The 27,580-nt window shown below is 39.8% G+C and overlaps 1 pseudogene; it reads right to left on the bottom strand.

The window, feature by feature from the left end:
- Positions 1-373: 373 nt before the first annotated feature.
- LOC139940818 (thyrotropin-releasing hormone receptor-like) overlaps positions 374-27,580 on the bottom strand; it is a 45,424-nt pseudogene continuing 18,217 nt past the window's right edge.

Genomic DNA, 27,580 nt, shown 5'->3' with positions numbered 1-27,580 from the left:
TTTCGGCAATAAAAATGTGACTACCTTTTGAAATGAACATTTCACAGGTTAGTTTTATGGTGTGTATATCTACAACCAAAGAGCATTAGAACAAACAGTGGGTTCTAAATATCAAACGTATCCAATCCCTTTAAACAGACCCAATTCTGTCATAATGGAATTATTGAAAGTAAGTTCTTACTAGTGTTATTGCCAAGTGTCTTTAAAACAAACCCAGATGACTTAGTCAATGAACATGCTGAATCGAAGTACGCGACTAATGATGTGGCTTTATCATTAATGAGTTTCTGCCGCTCAAGGTGGGACTTAGTCGCTTAATAATACATCCATCAGGTATAAAGTTTCACTCAAACGAGTTTCATTGCTAGCCTCTTGGAAAATATTGTCTGTAAACGACCATTCAGTGGCGATTACAGAGAATCAAATGATTCAAGATGGTATGACATAACACATAGACTTTCTGATATAGAGCTCATTACCAGAGATAGTTAGTACTTGCCTCTGGCCATAAGACGATTTCACGGTAACTTAATTCAACAATAGAACCACTCCCTGGCTGAATATCTAGATATCTTTTTGAGATCAGTTATTTTGTGAATGCTTTGTAGAGATCTCTGTTCTTTATTTTGCTTAGAGAATTTGATTGAGGAATTCGGTGGTTTTGTTTTATGATAAATCCATATGCATGTTTTTCACTGAACATTTTTTGAGACCAACTGTTTTCTGGGCATAAACAAGTTTCTGACAATAGTATGGCGGAATTGTTACCCATGATAATCTGTGTACGACTATGAATTCTCAAACTAGACGTAGAAGTGAAGGAACGAGTAGAAATGGACCTTTTGCTCCTGGCGCGTCTTGCGTTCTCACACCGTATGACTGACCGGAACGCAACCCGGAACTTGCTTGAGATCAGGTTGTACAAGATGGGATTGATGGCTGAGTTGATGTACACCAGGATCCGGAATATGGCGATCATGACCTGGAACGTATGCATGTTCGCCCCCAGCCAGGCTCGGATCGACTCCTTGGGCGCAAAGATCTGCCATAGGATAACGGTACGCATTGGGAACCAGCACAGAAAGAACACAGCGACCCCACGCTGGCCATCATGAGAACAACACGGCGGTGTGCCCTGTCTGGTGGCTGCATTGGCTAGATTCTGACATGTGCTGTTTGAAGAGGACTGATTGGAGGGCCTCATAGCAGCCTCGTGATTGGCCTCGTTTTCAATGAACGCAACCGTTGGCTCGTGCTCCTCATTGGTTGAGTTACTGGTCACGTGATTCTTCAACGGACGTAGTTATTTTCCACCATGGAATCGCCGCTGTTCTTTCTCGGCATGGTGGCTAGTTCGACAAGTCGACCTTCCCGGTATACCGGTGTTCCCGAAGCCGGTCCTAAAGACTCTTTGTTCCGGATTGAAGCCATGTAGTTATCGTGTTTACGGAGCGTGTTGGCGATGACGCAGTATATGATAGCCATGAACGCGCATGGGAGGAGGAAAAATCCGACGGCTATGCCCCCCAACGTAGGCTTCTTCCAAGGTGGTATTGGCGAAGCTGCCACAGACACAGCCCGCTTCTGTGTTGCTATACACAACAGTAAGGGCTAGTGGAACACTACTTATAAAAGCAATGAGCCAGACCAGGCAGCAAATAATGAGTGTCCGTTTGGACGTGCACGTATAGTTAGCTTTGAACGGCATACAGATGACGTAATAACGCTCCACTGCTATGGCGAGTAGCGTCAATATAGAGGCATGGGCTGTAGCACTATCCAGGATTGTGACCAAATAACCTGAAATGAGAAATGGTAGAAACGCAGTTTAGTTTATTATGTCAATCTTAATTGCAATCTTCTTCATGACAGACACTCTCAAGGAGGAATACAACAAACTGCCAAAGGGAAGATTTAAGAATTGCCTGAAAGTAGAACGTGGAATTGTGCTGGATGTGTAAGCTATCATAGGGCAGTTTCCTTTTTTAGTGAGAAGTGTGATTTTTTCAAACGGTTGCCCCAAAAGCAATCCAACTCACTTCTAAGAATATCTAAATAAACCTTGCCAATCTTAACTAGATCTTGATACACGTAGACAAACTAAGTGCACTTATCGGAAGGAGAAATATTGAAGCGTCTCGAGCGTCGGATATGAGCGCCTTATAAAAAAACCCACTCATTTAAAAACAAAACAAAAAAACCAACAATTGAACTATTCGTATAAGCTCCTCACTTTGCATGAAATTTGTGTAACATTTCCGTGTCCGATCAACTCCGTCTGAAGTGCAGGTGGATTTTTTTATCACACATTTGAACTCACTGAAATTTTTATTTACGTATCGGTATTCGGACAAATCTTGATCTGACGTCAGGGTTCATTTACAAATCATTCTTACTTATTTTATAAGTAAGAGTTAGTGTTGGTCTCAAAGTGAAGTTCCAACTTCATATATACTGATTTCATAATGTTACAAAGCAGCAGAGAGACAACAGTGTAACCTCCTTCCCATAGACCATCCTCCTTCCCATAGACCATGCTCACCTGATCCCAGACTCATTGTAACACTCGAGAAACTCTATCAAATCAAAATACCGTCAGACTTTCTCGTTTTAAATATTTACAGCCAGCCTACATATCTGTAGTCGGTATATTTACTCACGTCAAAGAGTCTACACGTGGCCCAATTTATTATCCACTGAATTCCCGCCCAAAAACTAATCTGTGAAGGGATTTTCTCGCGCACTGGAACAGTCTACTCAAGGACCATGGTACTCAAGGTATAGCCGTGTTTCTGTTGAGAGATTTCCCTGGGGAATGACAGCGGCCAATCTGTACAACAAGATACCTTCCAAAGGTTTTATCCCTCCACGTATTCATTTCAGTATGGAGTCATTTTATTTGTGATGAAGATGCAACACATTGCTTTCAGTGGCCGGCAAAGCTTGATGGCATGCCGTTAGTTAGAACTGGATCCATCCAGTATTAAAGTGTACAGTAGACCTTGACTGGTGGTGTTAGGCCTACCTGTAATATTTATTAATAAATGCTAAAAATTGCGTTTGAAACCTTTACTGTATTGATTACAATTTATGCAGTACCTTTGTTAAGGTAATTGAGACTACATCTCGTGTTTCAAGCGTCATGTTTAAACAATGCGTTATGCCACGTGTTCTAATAACACAAACGGTCTTGGGTTCGAATCACATCTAGTGTTTCAGTGAATGTTTACCCTGCGGGCAGGACTTCGTTAAGACTAGACTCAAGTCAATCTCGTCAGATCCCTTTTACTTTTAGTCCCATCGCCTAACATCAGAAAACTCCACCAACCTGTCCTATTCTCGGAACCACAATAGGAACATTTTGATGGCGGATAAGCTCAGGGACCTCTCGCACTCGAGAGTTGGACTTGAATCAAGTCTAGACTTCGTTAGACTCCGAGATTGGGTCGTTTCATCATTGTTCCGGAGGTCAGTTTGCGAGGATTCCGGGTTTACAAATTATCTGGGTTTCGAATGAGCAGCCATGGAGAACCAGAGCCATGTTTTGGACCGGTTATAACAATGTTCCACATAATTAAAAACCGATCCATTTCACAAAGGTGACATTAAAGTGTTGTTAGGATATGGGTGCCATTTTCACCACTTGTGTTCGAACCTTCAAGACTGCTCGACCGGTATATGACCTTTACAAATTTGACCTTTTGTAATTATTTGAGATTAAAAAGTGAGGAGATTATCTTGGCAAGATTGATCCTGGAAAGCCCGTGTCTCATTCGAACGTTATTAGTCAGCCCACCGCAACACAGAATACATGCATGACCAAATGCAATCTGAGTCTCGTCTTCATTGAACAAAAGGCAGGAAAGTATCGGATTTTTCTCACACTTTTCAATCTAACGAGAAAAAACCCCAATTGATGTTAGCTCAAGCATGGCCAGCTCCGAAGGCGATGCCTGAGGGTTGGGAGTACCCTTAGCTACCCGTCTGCTTTCCTTCCTTCTCCTCGATCTGAAGATACCGTTTCAAAGGGGGCTATAGTCAGCAGTTTATACGAAAGGGACTCTACTATTACCGTAATCAATAACCAATGGAACTTGTAGACCTAATAAATGCAGAAACGTAAGCCGAGTATGGGAGATCCAGCTAATGCCGAACGGAGTTGCGCTTGCCGGGGTCACCAAGGCTTTGGTTGACCCACTGGCTTTACCCCCACAAGGAGTCCGATCAATTAGACGGTGTAGCGAGACGGTACTGAAGTGGTTTACCGTAGATCGTGTCAAATTGACCCAAGCTATCGACATGCGCAGCTGCTGAAAGAGGTTTCCGCATGTTAATGGATAAATTAACTCATTTGTGTAACGATTGACATATCAATATCAGTGTATATTTTTACTGGAGACGCGATATTGAGTGTTTTCGCTCCACAGTGAGGTCAGGTAAATCCACGACCACTCGTTTGTCCTCATTGTTTAAAGTACACTTAGAGGGCGCGCTATACTCTGCGAATGTCAAAGGTTACCAAATTCTCATCAGTGACGTAAGCATTTTCATCTTTGGTTAGTTCCCAACTTTGAAACGTGACGTCATCGTAAGCAACATGAAACCGTTACGTCATCAGACCACAATTCCTCACACATCAACGAGATGATGAAATAAATATCAACCCTTTTTGCTGAATGAAAACCCTGACGCTGATGCAAAATGTTCTTGTATAAAAAAAACATTACTCCTTTTAACAAGAGGTTTATCTATTGGCATTTCGCAACAGCCTTTGAAGATTTTCTCAAGTTGTCACGTTGGTGCGTTTATTATGTGACTCGTCTCTACACACACACGCTGTTGACCGTACATCTGAAAGAGTTTTCCTATGTTTCCATCATTGTTTTAATTTTTTGCATACTAAAAGTGCCTCGAGCTATTTCCTTCATCGTCTTAAAACCAACCTCGAAAGATTACTGTAACCGAAAATAGTCTATACATTGTGGCACCCAAGACAGCTGCAACCCGTAGAACCCATTGGCTAGAGGAATCAAGTTGCTATGCAATAACCATATGGAAACCGCTCAGAGCATCTGACAAACACACTCACACATTGGGCAGCGTTACAAACTTACGTGTGGAGATATATCTTACTCATCATAGCTTCGTCTTTATAGCTCGATATAAGTATTTACTGCACACACTAAAATCAATGTCAGATTTAAAGACACATGCATGGGAAACCAAGTATTTGTATTTTGTTCGGAAAAACAACGAATCGGTGTATAAGTGTTTTGGTTAAAAATCTGGCTGATTCCAATATCAGTTTCTAATACCAGACAAACTAAGTGCCGCGAGCAACAAGACAAAGTACCACTCATTAACCAATCATCTCGTGTTTAAAGTAATACGCAGATCTTAAAGTGTTGATGTCCCTTTTCCGGGTTTACCTAGAGAACATGGCAGTATTATTGATAGCCTTAATTGGGTTCTATTCCTAAGGCTGGAAGATGAAGGTACTCGTAGTTATCTCAGCTGATGTGACTAACTTTAAACGATTCTTACCAAATACCGTTTTTATTATAAAGTTGAATGTCGTGGCCGAGCGTTCAAGAGCACACGACTCAAACCCAGGGCCCAATTTCATAGAGCTGCTTAAACACAAAAACTAGCTAAGCACAACAAAATTACGCTTACCAGGGTTAGGTTAACAGCCAAACAATCATGTCGCATTCACAATTTGTGACTGGCGTCCTGCTCATTGTTGAGAAAATTGTTAAGAAAATTGTTAAGCAATATTTCTGCTTTTAAGCAGAAAATTTTCAAATAGAAAAATTGCAAATTTGCTTAAAGCAACTCTTTGAAATGGATGCATCCAAAAATAAAGTACGTCCGTTATCTCGACAAATAACTGGCTATTCTGTCCTTATTGCACGATTCACAACTCATTCTCCGTCTCCTTATATAGCGCCTAATCAAACCAACAGGCGTCTCATTTTTCAAAACACTCAACCATGTTTGAATGATGAGACTCATTAATTTTAATACGAATTTGAAGAAGAGTTTACAAGGTGGTATGTTGCACTCTATAGCCACCAATCAGATTCATCCACGAGTTTTCCCGGATGACCTGTTTAATATTATTTTCCATTTCAAGCCCCGGGTGCCGCCTGGCTTGGCCCAATCTTCAAACTAACAAATGCTAGACAAAAAAACATAGAATTTGAAAAGATTTTCGGGATATTGTGTTTATTGTATCTGATTCATTTAGGTGATATGTCTCTATGATGAGGAGATAGTGAAACTATGTTTATTCATCTGTTTGGATTTCCTGGACTCAATGGAATGAATTTGTTCGTAAGAATGCTGTCTAAATATTGCGAGGCGCGGATGTCATGCTTTAAGGGTACATACAGTATTGTTATTAAATAGGAGTGCCATAATATTGCTACTCAATGTATATTGATTGAGATTACGTGTTTTACCACCAGCAAAGGCTGGATAGTAAGTCCATGGATGAAGTATGCCTCCATGGTAGGTCAGAGTTAAAGACAAGTAACATTCCTGCAAGGCAAGAAGTAATGGCTTTATTTCCCCCAAAAATCATACCGAAATGTCAGTAAAGCAACATTGTATTGTGGATATAGGCCAATGTGTGTTTGTCGATAGGAACCCCATGCCCCCAAGAACACCTGTTGAGGGGTCCATACGTTAAGTGGATGAGCTTTATTCTATAACCAGCTTGCCAATAAAACAGTACGGCAATTGAAAAAGCAAGATTTGCTTCTGTCAACACGATAAAAGCTAACCTGAAAATCGCTCCCCGGATAATAGAAAAAAGAGAGCAGAGTATGACAAGTGTATTGATTATCGTGCATCTTGGTGCCCAGTTCACTTAGTATGTTGTGACGAACTTCCTTTGGGAGCAAAGAGTATAATGTGCAAATGGATTGGAGTCGATACCCGGCGAAGGCGACGTAGTACCGAACTAATCGATACTGCTATTTATCATGGTATTCATGGAGGTGAATCAGGTAGTGTTTTAGAGATATGCCGCCGGTGGACAGCCTCGAACTTGAAATATGAAGCGAGGTGGCCTTTACCAATCCAGACTGCGCGCCACAATCTGGTTTCAAGGGAGATCAAGGGATGGTTTAACAATTCTGTTGGAAGAGGACATTTATGGAGCAGCCAAACATCTTTCTAGACTCTTCATTACTTTTTGTTTCTTTAGGATTACCCGGCATGGGTGTTTCTTTACTTTTTATGTGCGTTTATTATTCTATACACATTGAAATAAATTGAATAACAACGTCTTGCACCAAGACTACAATTTCAAAACGTATAGTTGAAGCAAGTTTGGTGTGATAGGGGTAGGATTTGATACTTTGCATGTTGGCAATTAGTCAATCTTTCCCAGGGAAGAGGTTTGTTTCCAAGTTTCATGTAACTGTTGATTTCTTGAATGTACAGAGGCCATTCATCATGAGGCAGGTTATTAACCCATTGAAATTAAAATGACATCAGGATGTGTTTGACTTGTTTCAGGGTGTTATTTTGTTTATTACTCCTTTGAATTGTGAATTACTCGATAATTTTCTTCGTAGTTCTGCTTCGCTCCCTTTATTGACCATGACCTTTTCGTCATACTACATGTTATGACCCACACACACTAGTCACGAATGGTAACAGCCGCTCACTGCTTTAAGTTCTGCAACTTCACAGAAATTCTTCTTTACCCTGAACTCATCTAAACAAAATCAATTAGGACCCGAGAAAAGAGATAGTCGGCAAATGTGACATTTGACGTTCGAGTCTCCGATAAACAATTACTCCTGTGTGAATCTGGATGCAGGTTTTGACGCCATTTGGTTGTCCGGGGGTTGTGTCTAGGTGTGGAAACGAACTGTCCTAGTTTCCCAGCGCGAGATGATCGCAAGGTTGGTCGGCGTCCTATCTCTCACCTTGGCAATTTAGTCTTCTATACCATAGAATCATTATTAATATCGTAAGAAGAAATGAAATAAAAGGAAATCACCGACTTGCGATTGTAAATTTCCAGTAATAGAGGAAGACACCGTTTTTGGATGTTTTCAATGGAGGTGTCAGAGGTCGGTGGATCTAGGAATGCGTCCCTTATATTATTTCCTCAGTTGCTAGACGACGGGTATTATAGTCGTAAACTTCACGCAGGTGATAAAAAAAAAGGAAAAACAGAAAACTACGCTACAAGACTGAATTCTGAACTAAATTATTTGAAGACAAAAATCCAGAAAAAAAATAAAATACATGAAGTGTATCAGAACTGTTGGCCAAATACGTGTCGTACAATCTCCAACTGCGGATCAATATTTGAACTGAGTGATTAAAGAGAACGGTTCAAATCTCTTCACATTGCAATTATGTAAAACACATTATTAAAATATTAAAATGTGAACAGAAATGTAAATTTACTGTCCCAACTAAAAAGGTTAGACGTCGACTTTTTTATAAGGGCTCTACTAATTAACTGGTTTGGGGTATCGACCAAAATTAACTGTCACCAGGTTCACATCGCATCAGAATTCTATATATAAAAGTCCATTCTTGTGAAAGTCATGAGTTAAGATCTAAATGATTGTAAATTTAAGATCTTAGATACTCGGATATAACATTTTCCGGAAGAGCATAAACCAAGCTGGGTGTCGTGGCCTAATTCTGAATCGTTTGGACCGGGATGGGCAACTCGTTTGCCTCTAAGACGAGCGTATTAGTTTAGTTGTTTTCCATCTTACTTACCATCCTGTGTGTTTACAAGCTCAATTTGCGATGGCTCACTTCCCCCTAAACCCGCCCTGGCAACCGCTCTTGCTTTTTGCTGGGCTACGCCGACAAACCCGGGGAAAATAGTTCAATAAAACCTTGGAACGCCAACATCTTCGTTGATTTATAGGTGATATGCGTGCGAGATGATAGATACACTTTGCCATTGACTTTAATCTTTTCAAGCCAGGAGACAAAGTAAACTGACCTCTAAGTATTTGGAATATTAAATGATTGTCAATGTAGGGGGTATTTGTTACAAATGAACAAATCAAATTAATGCAAATGGAAGCAGACATGTACAACCGATTGAGATGAATCTAGAAATAATTTATAAATCAGGTTTGCGAAGGAAAGAGGATTTTTTGTTTGAAAAGCATGCTTCAATTTAAAGGCACTGGACATTATTGGTAATGATTCAGAATTATTACAACGTGGTTACAATCAATTGAGAGCTGTAATACATTGGGTGAAACGGCTCCCTCTGGAGCAACTTAGTTTTGAATTTAAATATTACAAGACTTTAGGCCTGAAGGCACTTTGGTGCAAATTTATGTAAGCTTTGTTTTTTTCTGCGTTTCAATTTTCTAATGGGATCCTGGATAAATAACTGATTCGACATCTCCCGTAAGTGGACCAAGAAAATAAATCAGAGTGTCGAGTTATGTTGTGAATGTATGGAGTAACATGTGTGATTCCCCCACATGTGTTTAAACAACTATACGTACTTTCTGAATATTGGAATGTATAGTGCAGGCTCAAAGATAAAGGTTAGCATCGACAACTTTGGAAACGCAAACCATAATTATAAACTCTCTCATAACTAGACAAAACTCTTAATCTTAATCGTTTATGAAAGGGCTGACACTAAACCAAAGGATTGGTGTTGATACGTTTAGAAATAACCTAACCTAAACCAACTGCGAGACAAAAGTTACATTTTAAACGTTCAACAAGCGGTTGATACCAACGCTTGTTTAAAAAGTCTAAAATTGAAGACCGGCAGCATTTTTTTATGCAGTATATAATTGTCATTCTCAGAACTTTTCCTCATTTTTCTTGCAAATATTCTCTTTTATATTCATTTTAGAAGACGCAAAATGCTCTATTGAAAAGCAAAGCGACAGTGGCAAACTTGATGTACAGAAAAAAAGAGAGAAAAAAACATTGCAGATCGGCAAGTCGCTGGAAAACATTGCCCATTGCCCAGCAGGTGACACAACCCTCTCCTCAGGAAGTGGCCATACAACAACCACAGGCACCTTCAAGATGCTCACAATCGCCACTGATATTAATTTTGAAGCCAAGAGACCCTACTCCTATGTGTGATAAAAAAAACAGACGTCGTTAAGCTACAAAGATGGGGCATTCCGTATGACGGTGCAAAAGAAATCCATCTGTATCGACCAACATCCACACTTGAACATCTTCCTCAAAGAGACAGAGTTACCTTCTTCCAGCCTTTAATAAGAAACCCTTTGTCTGCGTCTTGGATGCACTTTTGATCTCGAGGCATCGCCTACAAATCCGTAGCTGGGACATAGATTAATAATTTCTAGGTAACTAGAGCGGCGATTGATACGATAAGTCTTTCCAATAATCACTCAATTTGATGAGTGAAGAACATCCGCCTGCGTTCACGTGTTACTTCGCCATCTTGTTGTTGTGGTTTTCTTAGAAATAATACTCAAGGAATGGAGTTGATTTGATTGACATGTTTGTAATTGATGACTGGTCATCTTTCAATCCCAGAGGACATGGCAAGGAATTATTGGTGGGTTGTAACTCTTTGGATGTTACGAATACCTTAGTTGGCCTAGAGGCAGTTATTCGTTTAATATTAAGAGACACACGTTATGTTGAGTGCGTATTGGTTGCAGCCAGCAGGAACGATACCACGTTCCATCACTATATCTGTGATTGATAAATCTCTCTATTCTCTGGAGTGTTCCACCATGCAACCTAACCCTACACTTGATCAGCCCCAAACGCATTATTTCAATTCTGACATTCAATGCGGTGAGAGTTCAATTGGTGTGCGTGATCAGGGCTTGGTTTTGTTTCAAATAACACAAATTTCATGATTGAAACAATGATTGCTTTCGTTGTTCCATTTTAATTATTTACTTGCTCGAAGTACAAATCTTAAAGGGCAGGGTTAACGTTTGGTAATTACTCTTAAAATGAATGGCAATAAAACCTTTGGTAAGAAGCCTATAGTAGCTTTGGATTGTACGAGGCATATTGAGAAAGACTTGGAAGTAATGTGGTACACTGTTCACTCTCTAGAGATTCTTCTTTTTGCATGCTTAGACACTTTCACTCCGGGTTTTCGATATTCTTAGCAGTTCCGTAATCTGAACAATCTTATTCAATCAATGATTGGATACCCCTCAGTGCTTTCATGGTCCAACATGTGTGTAATGTTTTGCTGTAAAGCAGCAACTATTTTTAAAGTAGTAATTTGATGTAAATTGTATTGTAATTTTTAAATTTTAAACTTTATATAGCACATAATCCCCTGGACAGCATTACATTGTTTTAATACACCAGACATAACAGTATGTACAAAGACTCGTGACATGTCATTCTTCCTCATCTACGTGAAACAGCGAATAATGGTATAGCATATGTCATCAAGATAGAACTCTATAATTGGTGATTTGCTTGGCGGGACCAGCTGGTCCACCACGCTATAAATGACCTTATCTTGACGCAGGCTTATACTACTAAACTACGCATTGGTTCTGTATGCATTCAAATGGATCTAGAACGCAGGTATTAACTCACTATAGTGATATACGACGTGGGATTATGAATCGACAGAACCTGCATAGAGATTAATGTCTTATAGAGGTTGATCTGCATGGATTAAAGGATCAGAGTGATCAGCCAATGAAACCTGTTCAGTATCAGCAAAAGAGAACAGTCTTAATACTCAAAAGGATGAAATGTCAAGGATGCGGCTTGGAAGTCATTGGAGGGAAACATATTATATGAAGGAACACAAAGCCTCACTGCACTCTCAATTCTCTAGGGGTCAGAATTGACCCGATTTCCGGGTCCCCGGGGATCTGACCCATATCAGGATCAGGCTGATCATGAATGGGATTTTAACTCGGATTATGTGCGCCAATTTGATCCGTTGGGTCAATTAAAAATCTGGGCGCACTGATCCTGAATTAGTCAAGCTCAATTGGACCGGAAGCCGGAACTTGGATCATTTTTGACCCGGAGGTTTTCAAAGTGTCTTTGCTATTAAACCCGTGTGTTTCCATACCGAACTACATACCATTAATATTCTCTTTCCGCACACCAAAGAACTCAAAAATGTTTTTTCACTGACACAAACCTCTTGTTGTCGCCCCCACACACTTACAACTTTTCCTCGAGCATGTACGTTCTAAGCATTGAACATTCTATAACTCAAGAACGAACATTCTATAACTCAAGAACGAACAGTCTATAACTTGAGAATGAACGTTGTTCACACCGAGCGTGTTGAATAAAGAGATTGTGTCCAACCAAACATTTTACTTTATAGACAGGGAAGGGCGGCACCGACAGCTTACATTGGATCACGCATACCCCTACATTGTATTAGAGAAAAAGGTACTTTCCTCTGTATCAAATGAGAAGGAGGATGGTGTCCTTAAGAGAATACTAATCGCAATACATCCTTCCCGAACTCCTCCATCCTCCTCCACTCAATGTTTTGATCATCCATCTAATGTTCGTTAATCAACGCAGTAGCATGCCTTTTCATCATTGACACACATGGGTAGTCGCAAAGCAAGCGACAAGGCTCGTTGATGTCAAGAAACAGAGCTTTAAATAAGACTGTTTTGGCTTGAAAGGGGATCCCATTTGTCACCGCGGCAAGTCATTTATGTTACAATTGACAGAGTGGTTTGCGTCATATCTCTTATTTGCTATGTTTGCTTGAAATGTTTCTTTTGTTTATATTGATGGTTGAGATGCTTGCTGGAGTTTGATCCCCAATACCAAACATGCTTCAATAAGACACTTGGTTAACGTCTGTTTGTGTATTTACTTGTATGTAAAGTTTAAGTAGTATTAGATTACATTGTGTGCATTACGAGTGTCATATACATACTTGGATCACTCGAATGTATGAGTTCAGATGAATATTAGATCTAGTCATCGATTAGTAAATTTCTACTTTTTTTTCGATAAGGTCTATTACAGTTTGGGTGGACTAACATGAAATGTTTCCTGCAGCTGTAGGGTATATTGCCACCTTATGAATAAAACAAATCTCTCTCATCGTGTACGTACACGATCAATTTGGACTTAAGTTATTTTGTATGCAGAGTCAGAGAGACAGAGATAGATAAAAGAGGAGGGGACTGTGGAGAGAGGATATTATTTATTTATGTTGCAGCATTACGCTTCCGTATGAAGATGATGTCCTTGACAACCTCGAACCCAAACTCCGTCGTGAAATGTAATTTACCTCGGCTCAATGATCTCTTTCGCAAAACATGATAAATAGGCTGTTTGCGTTTTTATGAACATGTGGCTAAGCGTAATTTTTTATAGACATGACAAATAATATGACGGGAACTTAAGTGAATTTGTTCACTGCATGCATCAATTACTAACTATTTCAAGATGAGACCATGTTGAAAACCTTGGTGCACCTGACTGGTTTTCAATGTCACAGAATGAGCCGCCATACATCATCATGATGATGACCTGAATGCCAAGGTTTTTTGCGCTCCCAAAGGATCTGGTTTGACTTTCGTTTTGCTCGTTGTACAACCTGGCTTCATGTGAACCTAAACGCCTCTGTAAATGTAATATATATTTATATGATTCCATCTTGCTATTTCTATCAACAAATTTCTTGGCCTCGTCTCAAGTCTGTACCAAGTTCATTTTTGGCCTGCCCCTTGTTTTTTCTGCATGTTTTCTAACTCCATTCATGTATTTCCACCTCACTGCTTATGTTACACTTAGTTACCTGTGTGGGTTCGAATCCCGGTCATGACAACTGTGACCTTGAGCAAGACACTGAACCATAATTGCTTCTCTTCACCAAGGGTGTACAATATTGTGTGTAGTTATTGCTGTTTATTTTAGTTGTATCTACAATATGACCATTTCGTATTTTATATGGCCTATCAATAATTTACGAACTTCATATCTCACAGGTACTGTGAAACCTTCATAACCCACCGCCTGACACTGTTGTAAAGCTGCTGCTGAGTTTGATATAAGTGGTTCGCACATTTTGCATTTTTGTTATTTCCCATTTTGCACACCTAGCCAATTTTGACTTGAGTTTCAATTGGCTAGCGGTCAGTGCCTCACTTGATCACTTGACATTCTTTTATGCAGCATTTATTGCTTGCAGCGATTTGATTTCAACACTAGCTGTACATCAATCCATTTTTAGAGCTCATGTCGATATATTTATGTTCTGAGTTGTAACTGTTCCTCAAGCTACGGACAAATCCAGACATTTGACTGTTTTTTTTGCTTCTCTTGTTCGGCAGCTGCACTCAACAAAAAAAAGTCAACAGCTATATCATCCGGTAAAAAAAACATCATCTGTAGACAAATTTTGACGTGTGAAAACAAGAGAACTTTGCGACAAGACGGCACCCGATTCCTGACGTTTTGATCATAAGTGTGTAAAAACTGAACTGATAAAACTGGAGAGGCGTTGGCTTGCAGTAGGAAGTACTTGACCCTTACGTACGGGGTTAGAGTCTGGTAATCATATCGTTAACTCCAGCATGATAACACGGCATTAATAAGGTCTATTAACGTAAGCCAAGAGCGCACGTGGCCTTAGGCGGTATTCAAGTTAACGCGCGAAACACCAGACGGTTGCAGCACATCACACAGGACACGCGTGTTGTGACTGGTTTTTTTTCTGTTTTTTTTTTCGAGCCTTGCGCCGTCGGGAATCGTACGTCAGGTAGGGCATTGAACGTTGTTGACGCTAGTAGAAGCCGAAGATATGTAAAAACGTACACTGTTACACTTAATCGTGTGGGTCATGTTCTTTGGGTCTTTTGTCTACTAAAGTGCATAAACCTTCGTCAGTGCGACATCCTAACTACATCTTATTCTTGTGCGGTTAAAAAATTGTATACCCTTTGGCCATATATATAAAAAAAAAAAAAAAAATTGCACTTACAACAACTGAGGAGAAACAAGAAATAAAAAGACGTCATCGTAAGGTATCAATCTCAAAGGACCATCACACTCTTAAACCTCCCTGGGGAAAATGAAATTCAGAGTCTGAAATTCTGGGTCGGGTTGACGCAGAATTATTTTTTAAAAGAGTGATCTTTGACTTAGCTTGGACGATATTTAGCCATAGTTTCGGGTCAGTTTGAACCAGAAATAAGTCAGACTCAACGGGATTAAATTTTGACTCAGGAGGTTTTTGTTTAGAGTTACAGGTCAGTAAAAACAAACGCAGGAGATAGAGAGAGCGAGAAATTGAATATCAGTGGGGTTTTAAAGAAAAAGTAATACCAACAACGCGCACGATATTACAAAATGATTTCTGTTATGCAGATATAGTAGGCTGGAGCAACCATCAGCCATTTGCCACCTTCTCTTGTCCAACTTCTCTTCGTCAATCTAGTGTCATTTGTCAAGGTTATTTATTAGCTTACCGTGTCGCTGACTGAATGGGAGCAGCATGAATCCTAAATACCAAACATGCCGCTGCTATACACTCTCACACTAAACCGCCTCCACATGATAGTTCTATTAAACACTCCTCTCATACTACACATACTGACATTTTTAGTTCATCCACAACAAGTTAGCAACACATGGCGTATTCATTTACTTCTGCTCAATTACTACCTCACTGTAATCTCCGCACGGATGTTGTATATATACAGCAGTGTTAATAAAGACATCGTGGTATGTGGTAATGTGATAATGTTATTAAATTATTGGACATCATGAGTAACTTCACCTTAAGCAGGCACGTTGATCTTCATACCATACCTTTACGTGAGATCTTTACATTGATGACAGTTTTGTAACTGACTGGTAAAATTATCTTCTAAATAATGCTGGAACAGTCATTGCAGAAAACAGTATTTAATTTGATGTCAAGTGCTCGTGTAAATCGTTCTACTGTCAGTTTGCATCTGATAGTTGTTCACTGACCATTATCTGATTAAAGGCCTATTCGCCGATCGGACAATATTTGGGGCAGCATTATTAATCGACCTACCAGATGGATCAATTATAAAATAAAAAAATATTGCACTACATGAACTGAAAACCTCCCAAATTAACAATGCTGGAATATTTAAAACGTGCCTTTCCACCCAGTTTCAAAACATTGAACCGGTTTTATAGCTTTAAAATACCATCGTACTCAAACGAAAACTGAACGGATAAAAGAAATGCACCTTTTATTTCGTTGTTATTCTTCGTAAGGTTGCCCAAACGAAGTTAATTGATGAAATTATGTCAGCTTTTCCGAAAGATGATTGAGAGAAACGAGAAAGATGCCTATATGATTTAAAAACAGTGATACAGGCCGGTTTGAAACATCTGCTGAAGTTTACACAATCTGTATCTGTTTAATAAACGTGCACACAATCAGCTGCCAATATTTGGATTGTTCTACTCAAAACGTGACCACTTTACTCAATAAAAGTTTCACACATTTGACGAAGGTGTGTACGATTAATCTAAGTTTGGTCGTGCATTACAACAATTGAGCAAACCTTTGATACTGGATATTGAAAACCAATATGTGCTACAAGGTCAGAATGATACGAGGCCATTCAAAGACACATATTATTCAATATTGCAATATTACAACTAAAGCAGCCGTTCAAATTCGCAGTGTTGAGCCATCAACCCGTATTGATTGATTTTGCCACCGACAAGAAACGATTGATAGATTACTCGCGAAAGACGCGCTTGGATGGTCCCATAGGTTATGGGTATATAAACGGCAGTCGATCTGATGAATTGAAAGCGACAAAATAAAAACTGTCAACTGTCGTTGAGCAGTCACCCTCAATACAGAGTCAGTCAACTAGGATGAAGAAAGTGAATTTCAGAGTTTTTGGTTACTTTTAACGCCATGAGTTGTATCTAATGTTGATCCATTGATCAGACACTCTTGTCTCTGTTTGCTTTAATGGAACTGCACCATCTACTTCCAAAATGTCACATCATTTTGACGTTCACGGACCACGAGCTTTTCTCTGTTCTCTCTCTCTCGATGTTTAGCGCTTAGGCCGTAATGAGGGATTCTGAAGGTTATTTTTGTTTTTGTAGTGTAAGGCTGTCACGATGTTTAACTGCTAAGTGCCTAACTAGTTCTGCAATTCATTTACCAAGAAAAATGTGTGTTAATGGCGTCCTTAAATCAAAACCTTCGCTAAAATTGGAATCGATTTTGTCCCTTCATATTTTGCCCTGGTCCAAATATCCCAAGAGCAACCTTATCGTTTGATGTTCACCGCTAACACATTTTCCTCTTGGGTGAGGCTGAGAGTAAAGATGGATTGGATCCCTCCATGTACCGATAGTCAAGTCTGTTATGCCCAAGGTTGAGTTAGCTTCTTGAAGGAGAGGCACGACTTACCTGACAGATGTCTTCAAAGGGTTAAAAAAAAAAAATATCCAGTAGTAACGACGATAGTTATACCGGACAACCGGGGGCATTTTTCATAGCGTTGCTACAGTAAGTAAATTAAAGTTTAATAGTAGAAAATTGTACTTAAAGACACTGGAAACTACTGGTAATTACTCAAAATAATGTTTAGCATAATAACTTATTGGTACGAGCAATGGTAAGCTGTTGTTGATAGTATAAAACATGGTGAGAAACGGCTCCCTCTGAAATAACGTACTTTTCGAGAAAAACTATTTCTGATCAATCGAATTTGAGATCTCAGCTGAGGTCTGGAATTTAAGCATCTGAAAGCACACAACTTGTTTAACAAGAGTGATTTTTCGTAAGCGCTGATAATAAAACAACAACAATAAAAATACAGTATTATGTGAGCACACGAGATCTGAGGATAACCTTGCTCAGCTATTTTAACTATCGTCCCCGGTTAAACAAACGCATGGATTTTCTAGGAAATAAAGATTAATTTAACGAGCAGACGTTTGGTCAGAGAATCGACAATATTTGTGCTTCCCGCCCTTCAACGACGCACCAAAGAGCAATAACTACCCGCAGTGCCTAATCGAGTTGTCACATTTTCCAAGTGAGCAGTCGTATGAATTGTTTACAAGCTATTAGAGATGCAACGTTGCTTACGCGACTTGTTCTAATGGTTAGAGTAATAACACTTTGTCGAGTGGAAGTAACGTCTCAAAGGAAGAGCTGCAAGGCAGCTGTTATAGGCAGAAATTACTCTGCGCCTAAACGAATACTTCGTTATTAAAATCCTTTATAACTCTTCAATATTCGAACTGTTCAGAGTTTGTTGGCAGTTGAGTTTTGAAAGTGTTCATGTGGTAGTTATGTAGCTTGTTATTAATCAAACGTGTGCGTCAGGCATGGTGTTCTTTAGGCCCAAATATGCACCAGCGTCCGTGTATAGTGATACACATTGCAGAATGAACTTCAAACGCTAGCAGACAGGGTCTACATTCACTTCAAATAACCATCGTCCAGGAAAACAACATGAAATAATTATCAGTAAAAACAATTACAGTATCAACATTGAGCTTCATAGCTCTGCTTAGCACACAAAAAGGCAAGCTATAACCATCCGGTGCTTACTGCATTAAAAACAAAGACGTAACAACACAAATCCATGGTAAACGCGCAAGTTGGCCGTCTTACTTTTCTGCTAACCTGTGAAATACGCTTGCACCTTAGCATTTTTTTCTGCTACAGTAAGCACGAAAAATTGCACACATTAGTTCAGATCGCCCGTTTCTGTATATGGCATTACACACGGCCGGAATAAATTATCTTAATGGTCCAATTCGTACAAATCACTCGAAGTTAGTGTTATAAATAGTAATGAATGTTTTTATGAACATGTTTTTATATTAATTTAATTTTAAATTTTTAATGTGTATGTAGTTGCTGGCACCTCTGAAAAACAGTGTTTCACTGAGAGGTTTCCCTAGGGTAAATAACAAATAAATAAGTAAGAACTCCAGAGTCCAGCAAACAATGACTGAAACTTTTTATGGACGTCAATCTGTCTTGAAAGGTGGGGGACACTGTTTGTCATAGCATTTACGGCGTAGGGTCCGGGGCCCGCTTTAGGGCCCCGGATTTATGTTTAGGTCGTATCCTCTCTGGTGCAATAAAGGCCTTTTCAGATAAATATGTTGTTTCAGATAATGTGATATTATTTACACGTAATACAATTAATGTAGTGCAAGGTAGTCCACAAGTATATTGTTATGTGCTGAATCTGAGGAGGTATTTACCTCCCTCAGAAGTTGGAATTTTGGCGATTTATTAAGGGCCTATTGTAAGCCATTTGGTGCACCATTTTGCCATGATGCTGGTTATTTTTCTAAAAAACAACTCAATTACAGCTTTGTATCCTAATTATTTTTGCATATTTAATGCTCAGACGGCGTTTCATCCCAATCATCTCCAAGGGCGGATCAAGGGCAAATTATTTTGAATAAAAACACCAAAAAACATACAAAGAAACCCTTCTGTTTTGGTCCATTGAAGACATCTTCAAAGACGGACTTTGCCAAACGACAGTTATATGGAAATGTCTTTGTAATGCAAACTGATGTGTTTGCGGTTCTTATTCGTGCTGCAACGCGCGATTTCAACAATGGGGAAAGTGGGGGTTTTACACAGACACGAGTTATATGATATAAGGTTCAGTGCAAGACACATTAAACGATGGACACGGCTCTACACTCTGCTTAAACAACACCCAATCTCTTTGCAAAAACAGTATAAAAAACAGTGCTTTTCTAATGAAAGAGGCCTAGCTTTCTGTTGAAAATCGTTCCACTGCAAGAGCAGACGGACTCATGCAGCCCAAACGGGACCAGAGCAGACGACCCATCCCGTGGGCCCAGAGCAGACCCACCCAGCCCCGGGGGACCAGAGAGCAGACGACCCATCCCGTGGGCCCAGAGCAGACCCACCCAGCCCGGGGACCAGAGAGCAGACGACCCATCCCATGGGCCCAGAGCAGACCCACCCAGCCCCGGGGGACCAGAGAGCAGACGACCCATCCCATGGGCCCAGAGCAGACCCACCCAGCCCCGGGGGACCAGAGAGCAGACGACCCATCCCGTGGGCCCAGAGCAGACCCACCCAGCCCGGGGCACTTGAACTGCAGCACCTGGCCTAGCGAGGTTGGCTGCTGCCACTGCGTCAAGTCCACAAACCTGAAAGGTATGGCCAATATGGACCCCCGCACCGTGTTATCAAAAGTTCTTAGGCAATTTTTATGAACTTAATACCACAAAATGTTCACTTCACTAAGTTGTAGTGGGTTATATAGACAAAAATCAGAAAGATTCCAAACAGATTCCAAACTTTGCTATTGAAAGGAATTTTTCATAATTTTGTTAAAAATCATGCGACCATCCAATTGTTTTCTTCTTGTACATAGTTAATTCCTAGCTATTAATTTATTATTTGCTTTTAGATTGAATTGTTTAATTCTCTTAATTGTTTCCAACAAGAGTATGGAATAAACGCTTTATTGAAATGAATTGGCAAAACGCACACATCCGTGCTCTTGCTTACTTGTAAAACAAATCTTAAATACAGTACCAACAATCTTCAAAGTAAGACTTTGCCGAATCTTAAATACAGTACCAACAATCTTCAAAGTAAGACTTTGCCAAATCTTAAATACAGTACCAACAATCTTCAAAGTAAGACTTTGCCAAATCTTAAATACAGTACCAACAATCTTCAAAGTAAGACTTTGCCAAATCTTAAATACAGTACCAACAATCTTCAAAGTAAGACTTTGCCAAATCTTAAATACAGTACCAACAATCTTCAAAGTAAGACTTTGCACAAATCTTAAATACAGTACCAACAATCTTCAAAGTAAGACTTTGCCAAATCTTAAATACAGTACCAACAATCTTCAAAGTAAGACTTTGCCAAATGATATGCAAAACTATTTGTTACGCAAATGAGACGATCGTGACTCAAATTATTTATTTCTCCTGTCTTAATTAAACGCTGTTTCTCTTTACTCCTTACAGTTTTCTTCATGGACTCTTTTTATTAATGCGTTTCGTTGTTTTTTCCTCAGGTCAGAGACAGAGAATGAGATGAAAGGAACATCTTTGTGCTGAAGACTCTCGAGAGTCTGTGACCAGTATATGGCAATTTTATCTATGGATGTGCGGTTTGGGTGTGTTTTATCGTTGGATCTGTAGTCCTCGCCGGAGTCCTCGCTGGAGTCATCGCCGGATTCAGGTAAGGAAAACTTGGCAAAATCCGACCTCCACTTTGAAGTTTTCTGGTTCGAATCATCTCTTTAGTAATGCGGGAATCTTAAATTCTCCTGAGCAACTAGAATGATACAATCTAATAAGGTTTTCAGGACACAATGTATTTACGGTTCTGCTATGTCGTACAAGGGGCAAAAAAAAACAATTCAAAGAATTTCTCCTGAAGACGAGCAGAGTATACTGTTCGAAACGTCGAGACCCAACCGGCTCTTTTCAGAGCAAAGCCAACACTCACCCTAAGAGATTTACACAAGGTTGTACCCGCAAGTTATTTATAATTTCTTCTTATTTCTCCACACCATGCAAAGCTTCAAACAATACTTAACAATTCATATATTTTCACATGATTTTTAATTGTATTAAGTGTTAACATCAATCATTACGTATACTGCTTAAATTATTGGAATTTCTATTTAGTAACAAACACAAAGTTACAACATTAAAGCCATTGGACCCTTTCGGTTCAGGAAAAAAACAAAAAGTTCACAGATTTACAAATAACTTACAGGGTTTACAGAAGGTAGTGGTGAAAGACTTCTCTTGAAATATTATTCCATTAAATGCTTTACTTTTTGAGAAAACAGCAAAACAATAACAATTCTCGTTAACGAGAATTACGGATTTATTTTAAACACATGTCATGACACGGCGAAACGCGCGGAAACAAGGGTGGGTTTTCCCGTTATTTTCTCCCGACTCCGATGACCGATTGAGCCTAAGTTTTCACAGGTTTGTTATTTGATATAGAAGTTGTGGTACACGAAGTGTGGGCCTTGGACAATACTGTTTAAAGATCTCTATAGGATGTACTTTCAAAATTTTTTTGAAATTGAACTAAATGTTATCATTCATTAGTTAAAAACTGCTGAAATTGTTGAACTTTCTAAAAAGTAACAAAAAACAAAGTTACGCTATTAAAGAGCGCTATAGTGGAGGTCGGAAAACGCAAGTTAACCTTAAGGTGTCAAAGACAGGAGTGTGAAGTCTGCAAATGGTAAGAGGAGATCTAACCCGTTCTCTTGCAGAGTCCCTCCCCCTTTTGTAACGACCCCGCCCCACTCAGCGATCTTGTTGATGTTGTCCTTGCTAGTAGAGGTTTCAAGCTGACTTCCTCAGATTTATCGGCATTTCTTGATTGGCATATTGGTCGAAGCCGATGATGCTTTTTAATTAGGAGACTGGTCTAACTGGAAATTTCTGTTGGGTTGATATTTCAAGTCATCAATTGTCATATTTAGCTATTATTTTAATGTAATTATTTTATATTTCAAATAGCACATTGCTAAATACAATCTTTATCCATAATAGTTGTCGATTCTTCTAAAAAGATTTATTTGTCTTTGAGGCAATAAAGTAACCTTCCATAAATCCTATGCTTAAGAAGTAACTATGAAGTCAAAATAGTCCAGTCCAAATTAATGATTGATTGTTGTTTGAGTTAGGAGTAGTAAATAGAAAATGTATTTACCAGAGCTAAATTAATATTTACCATCTTATAACAAATTATTAGCATTACTTCAATTCTGACATAAAGTAAATAAAAAAGCTGTAACCTTTGATCTTTGACATAAAAGTTCTTTATAAAAAAAGAGGCGAGACCCGTTACAAAATGCAAAATGCAAAAACAAAATAATCTCGAAATTATTTATTTGCGAACGATGCGATGAAAACATGGTAAGGAGAAAGAAGAAAGAAGAAAGAAGAAACTGGACAACTGGACCTATTTGGATGAACATTGTTGGAGGGTAGGGAGTGGTGACTACAACTGGACCTGTTTGGGTGAGCATTGTTGGAGGATACAGGGAGTGGTGACTACAACTGGACCTGTTTGGATGAGCATTGTTGGAGGATACAGGGAGTGGTGACTACAACTGGACCTGTTTGGATGAGCATTGTTGGAGGATACAGGGAGTGGTGACTACAACTGGACCTGTTTGGATGAGCATTGTTGGAGGATACAGGGAGTGGTGACTACAACTGGACCTGTTTGGACTGAGCATTGTTGGAAGATACAGGGAGTGGTGACTACAACTGGACCTGTTTGGACTGAGCATTGTTGGAAGATACAGGGAGTGGTGACTACAACTGGACCTGTTTGGATGAGCATTGTTGGAAGATACAAGGAGTGGTGACTACAACTGGACCTGTTTGGATGAGCATTGTTGGAGGATACAGGGAGTGGTGACTACAACTGGACCTGTTTGGATGAGCATTGTTGGAGGATACAGGGAGTGGTGACTACAACTGGACCTGTTTGGATGAGCATTGTTGGAGGATACAGGGAGTGGTGACTACAACTGGACCTGTTTGGACTGAGCATTGTTGGAAGATACAGGGAGTGGTGACTACAACTGGACCTGTTTGGGTGAGCATTGTTGGAGGATACAGGGAGTGGTGCCTACAACTGGACCTGTTTGGATGAGCATTGTTGGAGGGTACAGGGAGTGGTGCCTACAACTGGACTTGTTTGGGTGAGCATTGTTGGAGGGTAGGGAGTGGTGCCTAGAACTGAACCTGTTTGGGTGAGCATTGTTGGAGGAAACAGGGAGTGGTGCCTACAACTGGACCTGTTTGGGTGAGCATTGTTGGAGGATACAGGGAGTGGTGCCTACAACTGGACCTGTTTGGGTGAGCATTGTTGGAGGATACAGGGAGTGGTGACTACAACTGGACCTGTTTGGGTGAGCATTGTTGGAGGATACAGGGAGTGGTGCCTACAACTGGACCTGTTTGGGTGAGCATTGTTGGAGGATACAGGGAGTGGTGCCTACAACTGGACCTGTTTGGGTGAGCATTGTTGGAGGATACAGGGAGTGGTGACTACAACTGGACCTGTTTGGATGAGCATTGATGGAGGATACAGGGAGTGGTGACTACAACTGGACCTGTTTGGATGAGCATTATTGGAGGATACAGGGAGTGGTGACTACAGCTGGACCTGTTTGGGTGAGCATTGTTGGAGGGTACAGGGAATGGTGACTACAACTGGACCTGTTTGGGTGAGCATTGTTGGAGGATACAGGGAGTGGTGCCTACAACTGGACCTGTTTGGGTGAGCATTGTTGGAGGATACAGGGAGTGGTGACTACAACTTGACCTGTTTGGGTGAGCATTGTTGGAGGATACAGGGAGTGGTGACTACAACTGGACCTGTTTGGATGAGCATTGTTGGAGGATACAGGGAGTGGTGACTACAGCTGGACCTGTTTGGATGAGCATTGTTGGAGGATACAGGGAGTGGTGACTACAACTGGACCTGTTTGGGTGAACATTGTTGGAGGGTACAGGGAGTGGTGACTACAACTGGACCTGTTTGGGTGAGCATTGTTGGAGGATACAGGGAGTGGTGCCTACAACTTGACCTGTTTGGGTGAGCATTGTTGGAGGATACAGGGAGTGGTGACTACAACTGGACCTGTTTGGATGAGCATTGTTGGAGGATACAGGGAGTGGTGACTACAGCTGGACCTGTTTGGGTGAGCATTGTTGGAGGGTACAGGGAGTGGTGACTACAACTGGACCTGTTTGGACTGAGCATTGTTGGAGGATACAGGGAGTGGTGACTACAACTGGACCTGTTTGGGTGAGCATTGTTGGAGGTTACATTAAACACTGTCAATGTAACCAAAATCTTAGGGCTCAAAATCAATGCTGACCTTAAGTGGGGAACCCAAGTTGCAGAGATACGAAAGAAGGCTAATGGGAGACTCTTCATGCTCAAAACACTGAGACGTTTCAACCTACCACGTACAGACCTAGAAACTATTTTTTACTGGCTTTGTGAGACCTCTAGCTGAATATGCTGCGCCTGTTTGGCATTCAGGAATTTCTGCAGCTCAAAATACAGCTGTAGAAAATATCCAAAAGAGGGCCTGTAAAATTATCATGGGCAAAGATTACACTACCTATGAAGAGGTGCTTGCAATCCTCAACCTTGAAACCCTTGGAGGAACGAAGGAAGCAGCTGTGCCTGAGCTTCTTCAAATCCTTGCTTTCCTCTGAGCAATTCTGCAACTGGGTTTCACCACTTCGGAAAAATATTCACCACAGGAACTTGAGAAACTCAGATGAAACCTCACTACCAATTTGCAAAACCAAACGGTATCAAAGTAGATTATACATATATGGCCAATTTATGGAACAAAACCCAACTTTAAACCAATAATAATATCTTTCTATATTTTTTACCACATCTAGCCATGTTGCTCAATGTTAATGTTGTAAATACAAATACAATCAATGGTATCTAATTGTTGTTCAGATTTATATTGGTCTTTCGCTTGTTTTTCTTGATTGGAACATTTTCAATTTCTGACTGTTGATTTTTGTTTTGTGTCACACCATATTTGAGTTATATTAGTTTAATTTCAATTTACAATATTTTCAAATTTAGGGGAGTGGCTAAACTTTTCCACCTAGTTTTGCCTCCTATTTAACTTCAATTTTTAAATTAATGTAAAATTGTGGTATTTGAGCTGCGATTACAGTTTTTTTAAATAAAAAATCTATATCTATCTATCTATCTGTTTATTTGGATGATCACCATTTGAGGGTACGTCTCCTGTGGAGTGGTGACTACAACCCAGACCTGGGCCAAATTCAATGGCTCTGCTTACCGTAAGCAAATAATCGGCGCTTACGGAAGTAGGGAATACTGTGCTTACGTAAGCGTATTTTACGGGTTAGCAAGGAAGTTTGGCTTCTGCGCATGTTACTTAGGCACTCTACGCTTAGGAGGCTATCGCAGAAAATTGGGCGCTTGCACGTAACCCGGGAATTGTGATTGTAAGCACATAATTCAGCAGTAAGCAGAGCCATGAAATTGGGTTCTGTTGGGGTGTGGATCTCTAGAGGTTGTGTAGGTACAAAGAGTCAGCGACAGACCGCTTAGTTATCTTCGATTGAGAAGGTTCATCCAACAAATTTTAAAAAGAAATAAATGTTTCAGAATTATCTCGTTTTAAGCTCATCGACTTGAAAGAATACGTTTATTTCATCTGTTAGTTTTCAATAAAGTCATCACGTAACAACAATAGCAGGTTAAAGGAACACGTTACCTTGGATCGGACGAGTTGGTCAAAACAAAAGCGTTTGTAACCGTTTTTTATAAAATGCATATGGTTGGAAAGATGTTATAAAAGTAGAATACAATGATCCACACAACTTTGCCTCGAAATTGCGTGGTTTTCCTTCTACTGTGCGAACTAACATGGTCGGCCATTTATGGGAGTCAAAATGTTGACCCCCATAAATGGCCGACGTGTTAGTCGACGAGGTAAAAGGAAAACCACGCAATTTCGAGGCATGTTTGTGTGGATCATTGTATTCTACTTTTACAACATCTTTCTATCCATATGCATTTTATAAAAAACGGTTACAAACGCTTTTCAAAGACCAACTCGACCGATCCAAGGCAACGTGTTCCTTTAAAGGTTTCAGGAAAAAAATGAAATCTTTCTATTTTATGTCAATTAGTTGAAGACGATGGTCTGCCTTCATAGAGTAGCTAAGCAAAATAGTATTGTGATATAAGTCAACTACCATGTCACATGTACAGTTTGTGACTTGTATCCTTATCAGTGCTGCTCAGCAGAAGATGTTTCAACAACATTTTATGCTTAAGCAGCTATTCGATAATAGGTTGAACTGACGCACAATTTGAGCTAAAGTCACATCGTCTTAACAGTTTCAGGGTCAAACTGGGTCAACCTTGGTCGACCTGGCCCAGATCCGGGTCAATTATGACCCCTTGTTTCATACCGTATGATGTAGCGACACTACAAATAGAAAATAAAATAAGGTATATTAACATTAAAGGCAGTCGATATTATTGGTAACTACTCAAAATAATTATTAGCATAAAACCTTACTTGGTAATGAGTAATGGAGAGCTGTTGATTAATTAACACACTGTGATGAGCGGCTCGCTCTGAAGTAACGTAGTTTTCGAGAAAAAAAAAACAATTTATCACTAAATTATTTGAATTGTATGTCGATATCTCGAATAAGATTTTGAACTAGAAATCAAGCATCTGAAAGCACACAACTTGTGCAACAATGGCGTTTTTTCCCTTCATTATTATCTCGCAACTTCGAACACCAATATCGAGCTCGACCTTTCACAGGTTTGTTGTTTTATGCATAATTTTAAGATGGTCTTTGACAATCAATGTCCAGTGTCTTCAATCAAAACCATTAAAAACACAGCATTTGATGTGGTACACTATCTTTATTGAAAGCTCTCTCTTCTTTGCTATTTTAATAATTCTCTATAACTGGATATATTGAGTGGATTTGCCAATCTGACCAGCAATATATCCAATTACTGGAACATAGATGCAGCCCAGGTATA

Source organism: Asterias amurensis, chromosome 8, assembly GCF_032118995.1.
Source record: "Asterias amurensis chromosome 8, ASM3211899v1".
Lineage (NCBI taxonomy): Eukaryota > Metazoa > Echinodermata > Asteroidea > Forcipulatida > Asteriidae > Asterias > Asterias amurensis.
The sequence above is the reverse complement of the archived record's forward strand: the minus strand, read 5'-3'. Positions and strand labels throughout refer to the sequence as shown.